This window comes from Pinus tabuliformis, chromosome 1_2 (assembly GCF_031772625.1).
Source record: "Pinus tabuliformis cultivar Carrire ecotype Pingquan chromosome 1_2, CPIR1, whole genome shotgun sequence".
Lineage (NCBI taxonomy): Eukaryota > Viridiplantae > Streptophyta > Pinopsida > Pinales > Pinaceae > Pinus > Pinus tabuliformis.
Window position 1 is genome coordinate 954,144,315 of NC_142298.1, and position 22,820 is coordinate 954,167,134.

Consider the following 22,820-nt stretch of genomic DNA (forward strand, 5'->3'; position numbering starts at 1 on the left):
AGATCAAGAACTTCAACGCGGGTTTCTGAATAAGGCCTATGGAGGTATGTAGCATGTAATTCTTCTGGATGACATTTGGAAAACGATATGCCATGTCAACTATATCCTAGGCTTCCGTACACCTCTCAATTCTAACTAATGTGAGCATACTTGGATTAGATAATATATCCCCAAACACATCAACCCACCAATCATTTTCTTCAATACTTATCCCCATTTAGTCCTCTTGGACCACCCACATCCATGAATTTCTTATCATCTAAACAATATATTTTGTCATTTAAAATCTTATTATATACAAACTTTATAAATTTCTCTCTATCCAATGAAAATAGCATACATATATCCTTAGCCACATCAATGACCCTTCTCTTCCTTTTTGTACTAATGTCATAAAAAAATGACTGACTTCACCTCTGTGAAGAACAATTTCAGAAGCATTGGCCATATCCTCACAATACAAATAACTCCTAATGTTGGTTCTATCACCATGAGTTAAGAGTGACTTACCTTGTGTTGCAAGGATAATGCACTAGGGTATGCATTTTTCAGGAATCTGTTTAGGAAGATTTACATTGTTACCTCTTGTGGTGATCACAATCACATGGTAGGATCTTCCATAGGCTGTGACCAACATCTATGCTCCTACCTTCATGGCATAGCAAGGATTTGTGGGTAGAAGATGACAAACCTCACGATTTCTCTTGATTGCATTCATCTTTGTTTCATCATAAAATTTAACTAATGCTCATATGAATGAATCTTTTGTTTAGTCTTGTCACATTGCATGCTTCAAGAATGGCGTGTATTCCATATATGTTCATCTTCAATGAATTGTCCACATAGGTCTATGCTACAAAATGAATTTGGGTATCAATTTAAAATGTGACCAATAGATAGTTTACCATATCTGCACTCCAAAATCTCTCTTCAAAGACTTGAAATAGGGGGAGAACTAAAGGGCATAAGATTCTTGAGATTTGAGCAATTATCGATTTTTTTCAATATCACAATATTTTCTTGTGATTATTTCCTCAACAGCTTGTTGGTTGCATGATATGCAATCAATCCTACAACATCGGTGATAATAATGTTCTTGGCACATACATTTCATGATAGTATTCCATTTTTCCCATAGATGACAATTTAAAGCACAACCAATCAAAAGAAATTATTAAAAATATGTGTGCAATTAGGCATAGATCTTGCACTGACAACATAGGCCTTGACAGATGCAAAGCAATTCAAAGTATCAAGATACATGAATTCAACAATGTGGGTGACCTCAGCGTTCACTGGCAATAAGTATGGCCCAAATATTCATGCAAGATGATGTAAGAATCTACCTTTAAACAAGATAAGTCTCGCTTTAAGGCTCACTTCCATTGTTTGTACAAAAGGGTCTAGTGAGAAATTTACTTTGCAATTGATCCAACCCCGAAATAAGAATTCAAAAATATGGGTGACCATCGAATTCTTTCCAATCCCCTATGGCCCAAATATGAATGCCATAATATGCAATCCTATGCTTTTCAAGGATGTTGGTGAACAAAACGTTAATTGCTAATACTTATGGCCCAAGTATTAATGAGATGATGTAAGCCTTTACTTTTAATATGAATTATTCAATTTACTAGCCTTACTTATAAATTTGTATGGGAATTTGGTGCTAGCCAACAATGAAACAAGAATCAAAGGATATGGGTATCCTAAGGGTTCACTATTAAGAATGAATGATTCGGTTTGTTGTATTTCCTTATATCTTGAGAGATATATTAAAATTAAACCAATGTCATCTCTACACATAATGAATATACCCAAAGATGAAGATAGGGAAAATAATAAATGAGTATGGCCTCTAGTATTTTCCATGATTCCTAGATGAAAAAAAACTATTGTAAGACCTGATTCTATTTGAGGAGTCAAATTTTCCCAATTTCGTGCAACCAAAAACGAGGGAATTCTTATTGTCTAAGCCACAATGTTTATGAACTTACCAAGCAATAAGAAAGCATCGCAACCCTAACAACAATAACACTTTCACTTCCTCTTTCGAGATAATCTGGTGGCATCTCATATTAAACAAGGTGACCAAATCAATAAACAACATTCATCATTTTATGAAGTTGTGTGAAAGTGTTAGTTAGAGGAAGTCACGCTAATCTACACATCGATCTAACTCGACAAATGGTATTAACATTACTCACATAGACACAGGTCACTCTTCCACAAATAAATTAACTAGTTTTTCTATACCTGACTAATAACCCATTGTGGCTAAAACATGAAGAAAAACTTCCAATCCAGAAAGTCCATATATAGATAGCTTATTATTTATCATAATATAAACATATGACATAACAATCGTTCTTTATACACAATGTTTAATGCATAAATATATATAGCAGTTTTTGGACCTTCCATTAACATCAGCCAACGACCCTATTCCAAATAGTTATGAGAAGTCGAGTAAGCTAACATGAGAGGGGAACTTATCTCAATGAAAATAACGATTGAGTAAGAGAAAATGGTTCTGCTCCCAACCATAAACATTTGCAACCAATTTTATTTTGTAATAGTCACCCCTGAGCTAGGTTCTAGAGCTAGAGAGGACTGCTCTAGGGAAAAAATGATCCTACTAGTTGAACTATGTTAGGTCCCTATAATACTAGTGATTACCCCATTACTATTGTAGTTGTATCCCTTATTAATATTGTTGAGCCCCTATTATCCCCATATTTTTATTACTGTGCCCCATAGAATCCCTCTATTGTTATTTTTGTGGCTTTATATTATTATTGTTAGGTCGGCTGGGTTATATTATGACTCCATAGACTCCTATATATAGAAAGGAGGTTTTTTCATTTGAATGATCGAAGAATTGTTCATTTATGTAATGTAAAATAGGTTTCCCCCACGAAGAGGCTGAATTCAAAGGCGTTGATCTATCTTTTTTATCTTTTTGTGAGCTGGTTTCATAACATTTGGTATCAGAGCTTTGGATTCTAGGGTTTTGCTGCTCCAAATAGGTCATCGTGGAATTTTCGCTATAACCTTTTTCTGCGAAGTTTCAGAAGCCAAAAAAAAAACCCATTTGAGAAGATATTGCATTGAACCTTGGGTCCGAATTTCAGAGCTTTTTGCACTATATTGGCAGAGATATGATCTGAGGAAGTTGGTCTTTTTGCAGACTCCTGAATTACATTCCAAACAGGTGACCTAGGGAAAATTGTCATAACTTTCTCTCTGAGCATCGGATTGAAATTTCGTAAGAAGGTACAGAAAGAGGACAGACTGTAGTTTCTTGTATATATTTTTCAATGCCATAGGTTGAAACAGTGACACGTGGCACTTCATACAAGTTCGCTCTTCTGGAAAGGTCTATAATCAGGTCATCTTGGGAGATTGTGCATAACTCTTTCTTGGAGAATCCAATTTGGATCAGACTGGTGGCATTGGAAAGAGGACATAGAGGGCTACTACAAGTTGCAATTTCAGAATTGGATGATCTGAAATTACAGAGATACATCAGATTCAATATCAAGCTCCTACAAAGTGAAAAAAGGTGTGTAGTTTTTTTTTAATTTTTGCTTAAGCTTGGTTTGAAAAATTAGTTTGAAGGAATTCAAAGGGCATAGTAAAGCATTATTATCGGTAATTGATGCCCTGAGGAAAGAAAATGCAAACACCTAGTAAGCAACCTGAAAGCTCTAGCATGACTCATGAAGAAGAGGAAGAAATGCAACATGATATATCAAAATTACGAGACCAAGTGCAACAAGTGTCACTTGCACAAAAAGCAACAGAATCTAAGATGAAAGATGTAGAAGCTAAGATGGATGGTTTAAAGAAAGGTGTAGAAGCTAAGATGGATTGTTTAAAGAAAGGTGTAGAAGCTAAGATGGATGGCATGGAAGCTAAAATGAATGGCATGGATGCTAAAATGGATGGCATGGATGATAAGATGGAAGAATTGAAGATAAATATGAATAAGTTGCTACAAGAAATGGTCACTAATGGTGAAAGGGTAGTAAAGGAAACTCATGATGAGAAAAAAAAAATGTTAATCATGATTCCATAGACTCTAATGTTGGATCGAAGACCCACCATATTCCAAAAATCGATATGAGGAAGTTTGATGGCAAGGATCCCGCAACATGGATATTACAGATGGAGCAATTTTTCGATCTCAATAATGTGCAAAACACACAAAAGGTACGTATTGCAACTTTATATTTGGAACCAAATCAGTTTGTATGGTATCAATGGCTTTGCTCTCGTAAAAAAATTATCACTTGGGCAATTTTTACGGAAGAATTGATAGCACATTATGAGGATACAAAAAGCAACACTTTTTTTAGCCAATTGATAAGTCTCAAACAAAAGGGTTCAATAATGGAGCACATTGAGGAGTTCCAAAAATTGAACATAAGGGTAAAAAATATTCCAGAGGAGCATAGGATTGATGTGTTCATAGGGTCTTTAAAGGATAATATCCAACATGATGTTCGCCTTTGGGAACCTGATTCATTAGAGAAGGCATTCAGGTTAGCAAGAAAAATGGAAAGCAAAATTATGGCAACCAGGAAGCATACCACTCACAACTATAAAGATGGAAGTGTTGTTGCCCCTAGTCTTCCACAACCTATAAGGTTGACACCACAACAATTGGAAGAAAAAAGAGCAAAAGGGCTTTGTTACAGTTGTGATAGCAAATACACTAAAGGTCATAAGTGTGCTGAGAAGAAATTATTCTACATAGATTGTGAAGAGGAAGAAGAAAAGGAGCAAGAAAGGTCAAAAGAAGAGGATATACTCCAGGAACAAAGCCTAGATAAAGAAGAAATGAATCCGACCATATCTTGTAATGCATTGGCTGGAATTACCACTCCTCAAACCATCAAGATAGAAGGACAAATCAAGAAGAAAAAGGTAATAGTGTTGATTGATTCAGGAAGTACCCACAATTTTATTCATTGTAAGGTAGCAAAAGAATTGAATTGCTTCCTATATCCAGCACCAGAGTGTCAAGTGATGATTGCAAATGGAGGAACAATAAATTGCTCTGGAAAGTGCCATAATATCAAGCTATCCATGGGAGAATATGTATTGACTAGCCCAATGCTTTCCATTCCAATGGGAGGTGCTGATGTTGTACTAGGAGTCCAATGGCTACAATCCTTGGGTACAATAGCTTTTAATTTTCAAGAACTTTTCATGAAATTTCTGTGGAAGGAAAGGAAGTTGAATTAAGGGGTATTGCAGGGAAACCAGGAAAGATAATCAGCTCTAATGGTATGACAAAGCTTCTAAAAAAGGAACAAAGAGGTGTAATTGCACAATTATGTTCGCTAGATGTTTCCACATCGGAATCATCTATTTCTCCAGATCTCCAAAAAGTCTTGGACAATCATTCCAAGGTATTTGAGACTCCCAAAGGTCTCCCACCTATGCGTGATCATGATCATGCTATTCATCTGATTCCAGGAAGTGTTCCTCCAAACATCAGGCCGTACAGATATCCCTATGCCCAAAAGAGTGAAATTGAACGTATGGTTGCAGAAATGCTAGAGGCTGGTATAATTCAACCTAGTCAAAGTTCTTTCTCTGCTCCAGTAGTATTGGTGCACAAGAAGGATGGATCATGGCGCATGTGTCCGGATTATAGGGAGCTCAACAAGCTCACTATTAAAGATAAGTTTCCCATTCCTGTCATTGATGAATTACTGGATGAATTGCATGGATCAATTTACTTCACCAAGTTGGATCTTCGTTCAGGATATCATCAAATCAGAATGAAGACTGAAGACATTCCGAAAACAACATTTAGAACTCATGAGGGTCATTATGAATTTTTGGTCATGCCTTTTGGCCTTACCAATGCACCTTCAACATTTCAAGGTTTGATGAATTCAATTTTCAAACCATTCCTTAGAAAATTTGTGTTAGTATTTTTTGATGATATACTAATCTACAGCAAGTCTTGGAAGGATCATGTTGAACATGTTGACAGGGTGCTACAACTATTGGAGGAGAAACAATTATATGCAAAAAGATCCAAATGTTTCTTTGGAGTACAGGAGGTGGAATATCTGGGTCATATTGTATCTCATGAAGGAGTTAAGGTAGACCCTAGCAAAATTAAAGCCATTAAGGAATGGAAAATCCCCACATCCATAAAGCATCTGCGAGGATTTCTCGGGTTGACAGGGTATTATCGCAAGTTTGTTAAGAATTATGGGAGAATAGCAGCACCTCTAACAACATTATTGAAGAAAGATGCATTTTCATGGACTCCAGAAGCAACAAAGGCCTTCGAACATCTTAAAGAGGCAATGTGCCAAGCACCGGTCTTAGCTACACCGGACTTCACAAAAACCTTTATTGTGGAATGTGATGCTTCAGGAAATGGAATTGGTGTTGTTTTAATGCAAGATGAAAGACCCATTGCTTTTGAAAGTCGTCCAATCAAGGGAAAGTTTTTACACAAAGCTATTTATGAGAAGGAAATGTTGGCAATACTCCATGCACTTAAGAAATGGCGACCCTACCTAATGGGAAGACACTTCAAGGTAAAAACGGATCATGATAGCCTTAAATACTTTTTAGAACAAAGATTATCCTCTGAAGAGCAACAAAAGTGGGTCACAAAGATGTTGGGTTATGACTTTGAAATCATCTACAAAAAAGGGAAGCAAAATGTGGTGGCAGATGCACTCTCAAGAAAGGATGAGGATGTGGAAGCATTGTTGTGCGCCATTTCTATTATCCAACCAGATTGGATAAACGAAGCAAGGGAGGAATGGAAGAATGATGAAGAAGTGTGGGCACTTATTCGAAAGTTACAACAAGATTCCAGTACATTTGATACATTTAGCTGGCAAAATGATTCGTTATGGTACAAAGATCGCTTATACCTCTGTAAGAATTCCCAACTAAAACAAAAAATTCTTATGGAATTGCACACTTCTCCCTTAGGAGGGCACTCAGGATTTTTAAAAACTTACCACAGGGTTAAGAAGGAATTTTTTTGGGATGGCCTTAAATCAGATATTCAAAAGTTTGTGGCGGAATGTTTGGTTTGCCAACAAAATAAAGTTGAAACAATTAAGACCCGGGTCTATTACAACCTTTATCCATTCCAAGCCAACGTTGGGAGGAGGTTTCAATGGATTTTATCACAGGTTTACCCAAGTCTGAGGGAAAGAGTGTCATCATGGTGGTAGTTGACAGACTTACCAAGTATGCACACTTTTGTGCATTATCACATCCATTTAAAGCCAGTACAGTTTCTACTGCATTTATGGAAACAATTCAAAAGCTACATGGAAACCCAAAGATTATTGTAAGTGACAGAGATCCCATTTTCACTGGAAATTTTTGGACAGAATTATTTTCTTGTCTTGGTACTCAGTTAGCTCATAGCTCATCTTATCATCCTCAATCTGATGGGCAAACTGAGATAGTAAACAAATGTTTGGAAGGATATCTTCGTTGCTTTGTATCTGATAAACAGACACAATGGGTCAAATGGTTGCCTCTGGCTGAATGGTGGTATAACACTTCCTTCCATACAGCAACAAAAATGACCCCATTTATGGCACTTTATGGATATCAACCACCATCCATCACATCATATTTAAGAGAAAATTCTAAGGTTCAAGCAGTGGAACATCACATCGAACATCAACAACAAGTCCTCCAACTCTTAAAGGATAACCTCGTGTTGGCACAGAATAGAATGAAACAACAGGCAGATCAACATCGCAGTGAAAGAAGTTTTGATGTAGGTGATTGGGTATTCCTACGGCTACAACCATATAAACAAATGTCCCTCAAGCAAGCTAAGAAGGATAATAAATTATCACCAAAGTATTATGGTCTGTACAAGGTGTTGCAAAAGATTGGTACTATGGCATACAAATTGGAGCTTCCTGCAGCTTCTCGAGTGCACCCAGTTTTCCATGTTTCATGTTTAAAGAAGGTTATAGGCAACAAGCTCCCAATTCAAACAATATTGCCAGAACTTGACGAGGAAGGAAAAATTATATTGGAACCGGAAGCAGTCACAGAAACAAGAACTCGACAGCTACGAAATCGATCAATTTCGGAGTATCTCATCAAGTGGAAGAACTTATCCGCTGAAGATTCCACATGGGAGGATGAGAATTTTATACAGAAGCATCCAGAACTACTCAAGCGTTGAGGACAACACTTTTTTGAAGGAGAGGGGCATGTTAGGTCCCTATAATACTAGTGATTACCCCATTACTATTGTAGTTGTATCCCTTATTAATATTGTTGAGCCCCTATTGTCCCCATATTTTTATTACTGTGCCCCATAGAATCCCTCTATTGTTATTTTTGTGGCTTTATATTATTATTGTTAGGTCGGCTGGGTTATATTATGACTCCATAGACTCCTATATATAGAAAGGAGGTTTTTTCATTTGAATGATCGAAGAATTGTTCATTTATGTAATGTAAAGGAGGTTTCCCCCTCGAAGAGGCTGAATTCTAAGGCATTGATCTATCTTTTTTATCTTTTTGTGAGCTGGTTTCATAACAAACTAGAAGTCCTAGAAATGATGCACAACAACCTGAGCTCCTCTCTCCCACATATCATCACTTCATACTTTAAATAAACTTGTATACCTCTGCGCTACCTCCTAGTGGGTACAAGAATCAATTTCTAGTTGAATCTTCCTAGACATGCCTCTTCCACCTCAGAAGAAAATCCCCTTAATAAGTTATTTTTTGTTCAAACTTAACCTGCTAGTAGAGAGTGTACAATCTACTCCAATTATTTGGACCAAACAAGCATGTGCCATTTTCCCCCTATTTCCATAGTTTTATTAATATCTACCTACCAATCTTGTAATTCAATTAGCTAATTGCCACAATCTCTAGCTCCTTACCTACCATATGTCCCAAACAACATGTCCTCCTCAGTCTTGGAATCATTGCCTAGGAGGAAATGTCCAATATTGTGGTAAGATTTGTTCATATGGAGTCAGTAATCTCATGTTTGTTCCTACATCATAGATATACAAATGCCACGAGACTAGTCATGAATAAAAATTTAATGAATGTAAATTATACCTCATTAGAAATTTATCCTTCCAATGAACTTGGAAATTTCCATAATTCCTACAGCCAACCAAGTTAGTGCATATATCAAATCATCATAAACTAGAACATATCATTGGGTTAGCTCAAAAAAATCCAAGCTATCATAAATCATGCTCATAATTTAAAGATTTAGAAGATCAATAAAGAATTGGTACTTATCTTGATTTAATGGCTTCTTCTTTTCTCATACCCAAATGGGTTCTATTGCCTTTCTCGGAAAGTACCCAGATGATAGCATGTCCTCCATGACTAAAGTTATGATGAAAAGTGGCTTCTCTAAAGATCTCGATATCCTCCATATTATTTTTCAAGGTACCATCTCAAAAAAAATGATGCTCTAGGGCTCTAGGTACCATTCAAGCTAACTACCGAGATACCTGCCCCAGAGCCATGTTGGATAATCCCACTCAGACTATGGTCATTGCAAAACCAGATAGTGTTTAGTTGACAAAAATATTGGGAACCAGAGGTTGTCCCGCCTCCACCTAGAAACAATACATAGAACATGGGCCTAGATAAGTAACAAACACATTTACATATACACGTGGTACCAAACCACATACACATAACATGATGCTCTGTACACATATCAAAAAAACATATATGAAATGATATAACATATACACATTTGTACATGTATGCCACATGCACATATACATAAGAATAAGGGCGTCCAAAGGCTCATACCTCCACCCTCAAATCAATACATGAATCTAGAACTCTATTTGAGCTCCACCTATTACACAATAAGAGTTTAGAGCGCTTGCTCCACCTACGTATCTTTTTACTCAATGTACCACGTGCATCCATCATTCTTCCACAACAATAACTCCTAACAAAACTTGTGATTCAAAATGGCATCTTCATATTAACATAATCATGCATACAATATATAAGCACATGTGCAAATAAAATTAGGGTTGCAATAGTTGTCCATTGTTTTTATGGAATTGATCAACCTACTTGGCTGTCATATCACATTCCACTTACCTTTTTCTTTTGCATATTCCCGTTATCAAGTTCATGCCAAGTTTCCTCATGGTGTTCCATGTTACCTTTTCCTCAACATGTTCTGAAAATCATACATTATATTTTCCACATAAATCCGTGGCTCTCCTACCACCATTTGTAGCTCAAATATAGTTTTACAATATCTATCTATATATATATATATATATATATAGAGAGAGAGAGAGAGAGAGAGAGAGAGAGAGAGAGAGAGAGAGAGAGAGAGAGAGAGAAGAAAAAGAGAAAATGTTATTTGTGGAATGGTTAGAGCCAAATTGTATTGTTATTATTACAATCTCTAACCTTTTAGGCTCAATAAATATTAAAGTTTGTGTGGGCCCACATAGATAACCATGGAGGATTAACAAAAATTCACTTTTTATGACAGATCATGCTACATTTTTGGGTAGTCACATCACATTAAACTGTTCCTGACCAAATTCCACGATCTTTAAAAATTGGCGAGGGTGGTTCAAAGTTGATTTGAAATCCTGTCGATCAAACAATCGATGGTCGAGATGCATTGTGCCAACCCTGACCAAATTGTCAGAAACCACCAGTGAGGAGGGGCACAAGGTGGTAAATGATTTCTTGGCTTATAACATGTGATCATTCCACGTGCGATGTGAGGTGCTTAATCAAGCCTGCTCACCACCTCACCCCACCACCTCTTTTGCCCACGTCACTATCCACATATTTCACTTGTCACATCATCGCTATGTCATTCATACCCATTACTTAATTAGTTTTCCTGATTGACACAAAGGGTTAAAGGGTTTGTTGAGTGGTTTCTACCCATTAGTTTCCTTTGATATACTTCACTCGGACAACTCTACAGTCAACGTCCAAGTCAAAAAACAACCAACAGACCTCATATCCTCATGTATTCACGCCAGTACCAAGTATTTAGACCTCATTCTAAACCTAAATTTTCCATAATGATTAACCTAAAAAAGGCTTTGAAGTCAACCCCAAAACCAACAAACCCTAACCCTACCACCAAAGATCCATTGATGGACACTGAGGGTGAAATTCATGATTTGTTTTGTCCCCTTGACTTTGAAAAATTTAGGACTTTGACTATTTTTTCCATTTTCTAAAAAAAGAGGATTATTTTAGGGTTGTACAATTTGGTTTATGCTACATTTTGGCTCCAACCATATACCATTTCCCTGAATTCGTAACTTGGTTAACCTCTACCTAGATGTCCCAAAATATTATGTTGCTTCATCCAAAGGGGAAAATATCATTGAGGTTACAACTGACATCATCCACAAAGCTTTATGTTTCCCTAATATTCAATTCTCATAGCCATTCAATGAGGCCTCATTACTTTTGAACTTTACTCAGCTATCAAAAGAAACCAAGAAATCCTTGTCTACATTGTTTTTTCCTTCAGGTACACTAATTCCTCCAGCAACTAAAACCTACCCTATGTATTTCTTCTCTCAAGATGCACAAAAAATCCTTACAACAATCTTATTATTACTTAGGAAATATGATGTAAGCAATGTCGCCAAACCAATGCTAGGATTCATAAGTAAAATATTGCAACCAAATGTGTTTTGGATATACCTTCATATCTAGATGAATCCATCAATTTCAAATTCAAGAATTTTCACCTTGCCAATTGTTTCAGACGTCCTTCCATTTTAGTTTACCTTTTTCTATATACTCATGTAGAAAAGTTTGAATATCTGGGTCTGAGTACCTTTGACTCCAAAAAAAGAAGAAGTTCAGTAGTAGATTGGATGAATGTGGTCAAAAGAAAACCTGATAATGAAGTGTTTTATCAATTCTTGTCCACCTACATGGCAACTGCTTACACTATTTTGAATGTTGCACCACCCCTAACAATTTTACCATAATAGAATAAATTGTTACATCTTAGTAAGGATATGAGGGTTGGGGATTGGTACCATTTTGAATATTTTAAATAAATAAGGCTATATTGGTGTGCAGTGTGGCCTTATCAGTTGTCAATCTTCCTACTTATAAGGATATTCTCCTTGGAGTTCATAAGACAAAGCCTACATGTACCCCAAGTCCATTTTCTTCCTAGGCGTAGAGGATACCTATTCAATGGAAAATGTTGTGGGTCCTTTCTTAGCAAATTCTAGACAAGCTCTCGATCAAGTAAAGGAGATGATGAAGGAATTTCATTTTGAAATAGAGGATATATGGCAGTATGACCCTCGCTAATTAATTTATGAGAGAAGGAGGATTGTAAATTTAACACCATACTCCCATGAAAGCAGGCTTGAAATTGAATGGAAATAAAATCAAGTTGTTTGGCTTATCAACTCACACTTGGAAATTGAGACTCCTCTGGTCAAAGAAAAATATTTGAAAAAATAATTGCAGAAGCAATGGATGTAGATATCATGGAGGAGGAACAACCATCAAAGAAATCCAAAATATAGTCTAAAGGTGAGGAGGAAACATAAGTGAAGTCGACATAAGAGATCTTTGGTCAACCAGGTTTTCAGATGAAGCTAGGAAACCCTAAGCTTGGTGTGCCCTCCAATACCACAGATTTGATAGTGCCCATAACTAAAGGGAGTTATTCTATGATAGCTAAAACATTAAAGGATTACAAAGACGTGATTGAATAGAAATGTAAAAAGTTAAAAGGGGAGACAATTTCTTAGTTGACAATCCAAGCATCCTCTTATTTTTAGACCAAATTACTTTCAACAATGGACCTAGATAGAAATCAACTCAAACTCTCTCTTTTGCATCCCACTATCTAGTCACTCTCCTCGAGTGTTGAGTTTAAGGTCGTAGATTTATCTCTTAATGTTGTTGATGTTCCTTTAACTAATAAGATAAATTTTCACAGGCAGACAAGAGAAATGTTATACAGTGATTTGAGTAAAGCCTCATTAATAGTCAGCAAAGCAGGATAGTCTTAGAAAAAGTCTCAAGCATAGTCAAACAAGAAAAGGACAATTCTAGAGCTCTATATTTACAAAATGAAGGTTTTAAGGAATTGATCATTAAGATTGGTGTTGACCCCAATGATAGAGAAGCCATGAAAGTCCTGATACACAAAACATAATCTACAATGCAATCACTAAGGCAGAAGTTAAAAGTTCCTGTGACAAAACATGTTCAAACTGTTGAGTTAGCCTTTGTGGAAAAAGAAAAGGAACAATTTAAAAGAAAAATTCTAATACCTGGAGAAGACTATCAAAAATCATGTGTGTACCATTGTTGTGTCTAGTGAGTCTGAAGATATTGTAGAAAAATTGTCACAGTTAACAACCAAACTCACACTATCAAGGGTAGAGATGAAAAATATCCAAGACAATCCAACATTGTCTCAAGAAGAGTTGAGTGCTAAAGAGAAGTAATTGAGCTCTGCAAAGATAGAAAGTGAACAAATCTATGAAAAATATAAGTCAACAAAAAAAGAGATAAAATATCCAAAGGATAGTCTGAAGCATAATATGTCCTTATTTGAAGATAGACAAGTAATTTGGGATGAAATCATCCAATAGGTGCATTATACATGGGTTTTAGTTCAAGTTATTTCTGAAGAGAGAGCGACAATCACTAGTATTACTAAACTTGTAACTTCATGTAAGTAGGAGATGCAACAGGAAGTGTAGAAGAAAATAAAATTATTAAATTCCTGAATGAAAAATCTATAGTAGAGTTGAAAATAATGCAAATTGTTGGGAGGGCTACAATTATTATGGAAATCAACAAAATCATTGAGAGAAACCACCTACACATTTAAATTGAGGGAAAATTGGAAATAGTGAAAAATTTTGTTGTTGCTTTTGATTCCAAATTTGGTTAGAGATAAAGAGTTGGGTTGCCAGGATGCTAGGGTATAGATGGGGGTTTGTTGCCTTGGGAAAACTATGAGCCATGACTAATAGCTACCAAGTGTAGACTGGACTCATCACTTGAGAAAACTATAGTGTTGAAGCTAGATGCACTTTTCAGATTTACTATCCAACTTTGTTCTTTTCTCCTTTGGAACATGTGCATATGCATCACATCCAAAAACCCTCAGATGTGAAAGAGAAGGTTTCTTACCAGTCCATACCTTTTGTGGAGTCTTATCCTCCAATGCCAATGAAGGTGATCTATTGACCAGGTAACATGTAGTCTCCACTGCCTCTGCCAATTCCTGTCCTAACCGACACCACTAAGCATGCTTCTTGCCCTCTCCATCAATGTCTTGTTCATTCTTTTTGCAACTCGATTTTGATGAGGTGTGTATGGAGTAGTCTTTTGTCGTGGTATACCACACTTCTTACATAACTCTTCAAATTCCTTCTTGCAAAATTCTCCACTGTTATCTGTCCTCAACACCTTTATCTTCTTCTCTGACTGGTTTTCCACCACAACCTTAAATTCTTTAAACCTATCAAAGAATTCAGATTTCTTCTTGAGGAAACATATCCATGTATTCCTTGAGAAGTCATCTATAAATGATACATAGTATACAGACTTTTCCAGTGATGGAATTGACACAAGCCCAAACACATCACTGTGCACAAGCTCTAATATATGTTTTGCCCTCTTACCACCAGAGGGGAAACGCACCCAATTCTGCTTCCCATATACACAATTTTCACAAAAATCAAAATACAGAGAGATATTAAACATACCTTCTACCATACCTTTACCATGAAGTATTCGAAGGCCCTTCTCTCCAATATGTCCAAGCCTTTGATGCCATAACATGGTCTTTTCTCCAGAGACCACTAGATGTTTTGCACCACTTTCAGGAACCACATAACTATTGCACCCATCAATAACAGTGCTACCTTCACTAATACAAAATGACTAATTAGTTACTAAAAAAACAACTAAAATTTGCGTATAAACGATAATTTTTCAGTCGGTGACCAATAGTATCTAATTTATAGTATCTTATAACACGACCAAATTTTAACCATTTTTAGCTTAGTCATTAATTGGTTTCCTCAATTTTACCATCTAGTAGTATATTTAGTCATAAATTTGGTCATTATTTTTCATTGGTTTAGTCATTAATTGTCTCAATTATTGACCAAATATACAACAAAATATATTACTATATGAATCCTTGAGAAAACCAATTAATGACCAAAATGTTGGTCGTGTTATAAGATACTGTAAATTAGCTACTAATATCCATATATATACAAATTTTAGTCATCATTTGAAACCAATTAATGACCAAATAAATATGACTAAATTTTAGTCGTGTTATAAGATACTGTAAATTAACTACTAGTAGTTGTATATATGCAAAATTTAGTCATCATTTTAATAAAAAATTTATCATTGCACTAGTCATTTATCTTTTTTTTGGTATTTTCATATTCATATAAACGATTGATTTAGTAGTTTCTGTTCATTTTATTTAATTTCATTCATAATCATTATAAACAACTAATTTAGTCATATATTCATTTTATTTGTGTCCATCATTAATTAATATAAACTACTAATTTAGTAGTTTTAGATTGATTTTATGTGTTCATTATCAATCAACATAAATTAATTAGTATGATTTTGTGACTAAATTTTAAAAAAATTCCATACAATGTGCATGCTTATCTAATATGATAACGCAATGTTACATATGTTAGTTACAAGGCTAAATAATATCAAGTGCAAATAAAAATAATTTCAACCATATAATTTTTATTATATAAAATATCAAGTATTACAATATGAGTTTCCAACTTAATATCGGTTGGACCACAATTTACATATTAAATATTATTTCATCATTTCAAAACATTATCACTATGTTTCCAAAGCATTGCAAGTGAATTCACCAACTCTGAAGGCTTTACCATCAATCACTAAGGGTATCACTAGACAGATTCTCTTCTCTCTCTCATTTTGCATTTGTCGCTCCAGTGTTATTGTTCTCCTCTTTCTTCAATTGTTGCTTCTTACCATCAATATTGAGTTCCTCTCCTGAAAATGAAAGAAGATCCAATGCAGAGTATAAGACATGAAATACGATGAATACTTAAATATAAAATAAAGTAACTATAAAATATTTATACGACATATACCTCAACATTCGATAGTGGCCACTATGTGGCTAGATCATGACTTGTATAAAGAAAGAAAATAAAATGTCACCATTGAAAATAACACCTTAGGAACTTAGTATTCAACCTTCAACAAAACGGTAGGCACAATCATACCAACTAAGTTACATGTTAAAAATATTAGGCAATAGATTACTTGTGAAAAGAAATGGAAAAAAACAAATCAATGTAAAAAATATTGCTTATTCTAAAAGAGTCATGTTCCTTAAATTTAGATATTCTTTTTCCCATTGTAAAAGTTCCTCACTATTATGACCTATGTTTTTAGGATCATGAGATTGATCCAACATCATATTGGATTGTGGAGACAAAATGATTCAACATTCCAATAAGAGTACCTTACTTTTTCTTTTGTTGAATGAAGGTGCTAGCTGTGAGTAGTGTCAAAACGTTAGGGAAGCAAAACAATAAGACCTAAGAAAATATATCACCAGTTGTCAACTGAAAGAAAAAATTTCAATCCCACGATGGCCTCTGGGAGTACATTTCATTGGATGGATATCACACTCTGAGATATGATTATCTAATACAATGAGAAGTGTACATATATTGTCACGATGCACCTCACGGTCAGACCCTATAGTTGTGTCCTATAATATTAATCATATTATACTATTTAATTATAAATTATGGCTATCAGATAATTATTAGTTTGAACAATTAGTCTGAAATTGCGTTTTTAGTATTTCTGTATACATGAAAATATTCGGAAAAAAAAGGTACCTTTTGTGACTAGTTAATTTTAAGTGAATCTAAATACATAAGAAATTATGGTGCCTCAGTGTTTCTCTAGAAGTTATCCACTCATTGTAACAATTGCTCCCATGTCCTCTACTGCTTTTGGTGAATTCTTATTTGATGATGTCCAATGCCAATGCAATGGACATTTATCCTTGATGTGTTTTTGAGCCAATGGGAAACTCCACAAGTAACAATCAAAAAGTAACCTCAAATACATTATTGGGGGCCAAAATGCAGTAATTATATGACAAGCCAAGAAACACTGCACGCTAATCATCTTCCCTTTAATATTGATTAATACTTTATTTGCATGATCATGTAATATTAAAGTGTCAAGTAGGGACATTTAAAGTTAGTCTTACATCAATATCACCTTTGAGAGTGCTTAGTAGTTAATACTTCTTATTACACACATAGTAGATCACTAACTTCAAGGATATCAATATAAACACAACAAAAATGAAATTAAAAGAAATGCTAGGAAGTCAAATGCGAATAATGTTGATTCAAGAAAACACCAAGCCCTTTACATTAGCAAGGAATTCTTAGGAATTCGAGTGATTGTCGTATCAATGAAACAGAAAGACAATCATTCGATATGCTCTTAAATTGTGGAATATATTGAAGAATATGAAGATTTCTCATCCCTTGCTCCTAATCAAATTGTAATCTGTGGGTTCCAATCAAGTAATAAATTTCCCTCCAAGATAGTTAAGAGATCACTTTGGATAAGGACTTCTAGAAGCATTGGGATAGTAGAAATGGAATTAACTAGGAGGAAAATAAAGCACTTTAGTGGGTGCTCCAAAAGATTTGAATGCAACTGCAAATGATTTTATACTCACTCCACACATTTTAAAACAGAAACCATTCAGCCGCATCTCATATATTTTCCACCTTTCTATAATATGTAATTCTTTGAGCAAGAATAGAGCTTTCATAATATTGTCGCGAAAGAGGATTCTTCATAATCCTAATAAGTTGGGCTCTAACAAATAAAAAATTTCATGTAGTGAATAAATCTTACATGGTAGATTTTAGTGACTAAAATGACAACTTTATTCTTATTCTCGTTACAACAAAAACAAATTCAAACCTAACTAGTTCGGATCTAACAAAACAAGAATTTCATGTAGTAAAGTAAACTTACATGGTAGATCCCAATTATTTGGAATGACAACTTTATTCTCAATCTTATTACAACAAAGATAAATTCAGGGGTACATACATATTTCCTTATCTAAGACAAGCTTTGAACACATTCTGAGATTTCATAGAAATATAATGATATAGTTTACCTATAGGACATGAGAAAGCTATCTACATCTAGCACCCATCACTGGACAATATTGTTATTGAGACACCATCTCATGGCATTAGAATCATGTAGATAGATAGTGTTATAGAGATACCTTGCAACACCTATTCAACACTACCTTCAAGCTTCAAATTCATCAATTGATTTACTTTAGTAGCAAATTCTAGTGGGATTTCATTAAATACAACTTGACAAAAGCCATTTATGATAGTTGTCATTGCCTTCTCTAGATCTATTCCCCTCTAGAAATAGAATAACTGATATTCCCCAGTTTTTGAGGTACTTGTTTCATGTTCAACATGGGCTATTGGGTTCTTCACGTGGAAAAGGTTGCAAATATTAGATGTATAATGGAAACAAACATGCAATTCAAGGTTTCTCCTAAAGTTGTCCGCCTGGGGTAGCTCAAGTGGTAGTGGCCATGGAAATGAAGTCTCACCGAACCGGAAGTCTTGGGTTCAAATCTTGTGCTACCCTCCCCCGTAGCGGGGTGAATAATGGACAAGTAAAAACACGAAAAGAGGAGTCCTACCAAGCTTACAAAAAAAAAGGTTTCTCCTAAAGTCTCTTGGGTGAATTATAAAACACCATCTACTTAAAACATGATATATGGTAGTAACAAAAACCTACCCAAGATCCCACTTAAGAATTCAAAATGTTGCAAATAGGAGATGTCTTAAACAATATCAACTATTTAATTTCAGAATCACACTAAATTAGACAAATCTTTAAAATGTTGAAAAGTGTGAAAAAAATGGAGTTGGAATATTATAGTTATGTTAGGGTAGATATATCTATGTGAAATGTAAATTCTATCTAAAACATGTAAATGTAACTTCTATATAAAAAAATGGAATTGGAATATTATAGTTATGTCAAGGTAGATATAGCTACGTGAAATGTAACTTCTATATAACATTCTAAATATCCTTTTTCAGTATGTTCGGTTAATAACTTAATACTCCACCAAAAATAACATTGAATTGGTTCTTCACCAACCAAGGGGAAATTTTAAACTAGTGTGAAAATGCTTACTCATTCCCCTGCCATATTTTTGATATTTTATTTGTGTGCATATTTAAGCTAGTGTAATGTAACTTCTACATATTTGACAATTTAAATGTAAAACATTACGCAGATTGAAGTATACAATTAACATATGCACAATAAGATACAATATGCACAAGTTACAAGTAATATGATGTTTACATGTTATATCAAGACAAACTTTTTCTCATCTCATTAACTCTTATCTTATAGTTGGTGATGGATATAGCCTTTAAAATTATGAGTCATCCTTGTCATATCTTATATTTAATGATGGATATAGCTTTTAAAAGCATCAACCTTGTTTGTTATTTTATGTACGGTCAATTTATATGGAAGTGCTAATAATTTTATTCAATATCGTATTATACAACTGGATATAAAATGATGTGGGGGTGGTGTTTCTAGTGATTTTCAAACTTGTTTTAATTACCTAAATTTAGCCTATTTAAAGTAAATAGTTGCATTGGCCATCTTATCTTCAAGTCAGTAACTTTGCTTGAGGGAATCTTCATGACATGCACCATCTCTGGAAATTATGAAATATTAGTAGTATCTTGCACTAAATAGAAAATGTTGGCATATAATATTTTATTGTGTTTTTTACTATGTGTCACAAATTTATTGATATTTTATGATTCTTGGTTTCGATTTCCATGCTAAGACTAGATTCATCATGCCTGCTAGGAATTTTGGTTGTGCACACATCATATTTCTCACTTTTAATTGTATAAAAAATAGATAGTATGCACAATGACATGTAGTGGCATGTGGGTGTCTATTTTACTCAATGATATGCTTGATTTTTTAACCCATTCCAATCCTAGCACAATAAAATTAAGAGAGACGAGGACACAAAAAGGACTATCAATAAATGAAATTAGAGACTTTAGAATGCAACTCAAATTGTAACTGAATGTAGCGATAAGTATTTGTAGTTGCCTGCTCACGGATGAGCATCGAATCACACTATGAAAATATCCTGCATTATGACAATTTGGTTGCACCTACACTAATCCTCTGTAGTAGTTCCTTGACTTGCCTATAGATATAATTTTAGAAACAATCCTACTCTTGCAATTCTTCCCAATATGGATCATATTTGTCCCCACTATTGATAGTTATTTTTCAAGGAAAAAGAATAGAACTCTCCAATTGCATCATCGCCTTTTAAAACAATGCTCGAGTATTTCCAGGTGATTGTCAAACCAGTCTCTACTCAGGTCCACGAAATCCTTGATTTTTCTCCATCACACAAGCCACTTTTCGTAATAAAATTATAAATCCCACATCTGCATTCCTCTTCCCCGACATACCAATTCTTTACAGTGGAATACTTTATCGTTTCTCCCTTGGTGCAATAGAGATCTAGTACTATGGCATGGAGATGATTGGTGTCATAAAATGGTGTAGTGCATCCTTCAATATATGTCACATAACTCCTCTCACTTCACAAAACTCCTCTCATCTACAACAATAAGATTCCTGTCAGAATTCTTGGTCTCCATCTCATTCATCCTAAAATAAGTGGATATTTCCATGGGTGACAAAGTATGCTTGGGGATTTAATAGAAGGAGCTATCACTGAGCAGGAGGAACAACTCTGCCAAGCTAAATCCTAACTAGATCAAGATACTCTTGAATTACCTCTTATAATGAGCAAAAGATAACCTCAACTACCTATAGAGTCTACCTATGCATGGTTGAAATGAAAAACTGTCAAAACAACATCTACAACAACGTTGGTCAATCTCTTCTTCTAGTTAAGGGCATGCCCAACTTTTGAAAAGTATCAAGTAGGTTAGGGTCCACCTCATCCAAGCTCCTCTTCTTCTTCTACTCTCTGTGTTTAGGTTCAGAATAATAGCAAAGGTCTTGGAAATTTATGGGTGGGTAAAAGTTAAGAGACCATTTGGGTTCTTCCTTTTTTAATCATTCTTTGTAAGCATTGAGTCTAAATTTCAAAAGCCATTCAATTTCCTTCTTTTTAGCTGAAATAAACCTAAGCTTTGGAGAGTTGTAAGGTTTAATGGATCTAAGTATATTCTACTTAAAATATAGTAACATGGTTTAAAACTATAGGCATTGAGATCAGAATCTAAGGATAAAACAGAAAAGATTGTATGTTCATGATTACAAGAAATTTTAATTTCATGTAACAAAGTTTGAGGAAGGTCTAGTATTTGCATCCTCCCAGAAAATTTTCTTGCATCACTTGAGCTCTTTGAATTTGGGCATGGTAGAGTCCATTACACAAAAATTCAACCACTAACAAAAGGTGAAATAAATAAATAAAATTTCATGCATTCTGACCCTAGAAAAGTTAGGGTGGAGCGAACTTACGGAAATGCAAAATGCTTACTTTTCCATTGTCTTTTGATGAATTGTTGGCCGCAATCAAGATCTACAGTATCATAATCATTAAACCCTTTGTACAATAAGGACATGCAAAATTCTTACTTGTGCATTGTCTTTTGATGAATTGTTGGGCGCAATCAAGATCTGCATTATCATAAACATTAAACCCTCATCTCTAGATGAAATTTATCCTTTGATGATATAAACCCTCAAATTTCTTACCCATAAGAACAAAAATCATCTTTAGTAAAAATGATCATCTTTAGTAAAAAGGAAGAATAACCATATACAAATGGCCAAAATCTCCATGCCCAATGACCGTGCCCTTACTCCATGATGCTCTCCTAAGGTGTTTCCCATCCAAACTCCATCTAGGGTTCGAATCCCATGAAATCCATAGATCACGTTGATGGTATTCCTTCTTCTGAAATTTCCATGCAGATATCAACAAGGTAGAGAAAAATGCAGTGCTACAATGTGATGTTCTAATTTGTGAATATTTATTTGAACCCAACCCTAAACTAGAAATGAAAAAGAAAAGAAATGTCTATAATGGAAAAAATAAAATAAATATTTATAATATAAAATAAAATATATAAATTGCAATTGCGTTAAATGATAAATTTTTAATATGAATTTGTTATTTTTGCGTAAGATGCTAAATTAAAAAGAAGAAGAAGAAGTTAAAAATGATATTGGGATGGGTGTAAACATTTAAATATGACCTCAATTAATAATAAAAAGTTAAATTAATAAAAATAATAAAACTCAATTTGTTATATTTTGATTTTGTTATTAACTTGTGAATAGACTTTGTTACAATACCATGGGCCAATACCATGGCTTATCATGGGCCAATACCATGGCTTATCAATAATACAAGTCCAAAAACCATAACTTATTTCACAACCAAAATATTCTATAACAATATGACAAGATTCTTAACCGTGGATACCCATATTACGGTAGATAATTATTTCACAATCAAAATGTTTTATAAGAATATGACAAGATTGTTAACCATGGATATTCACCCTCACTTTACCATGGATATTAACTTGTAAATGGGCTTTGTTACAATACCATGGGCCAATACCATGGCTTATAAATACCACATGCCAAAAAACAATAACTTATTTCAT

General features: G+C 34.6%; 1 pseudogene; it reads right to left on the minus strand.

Moving 5' to 3' along the window:
* Positions 1 to 207: 207 nt before the first annotated feature.
* The window catches only part of LOC149209126 (trifunctional UDP-glucose 4,6-dehydratase/UDP-4-keto-6-deoxy-D-glucose 3,5-epimerase/UDP-4-keto-L-rhamnose-reductase RHM1 pseudogene), a 55,112-nt pseudogene continuing 32,499 nt past the window's right edge, over positions 208 to 22,820 (minus strand).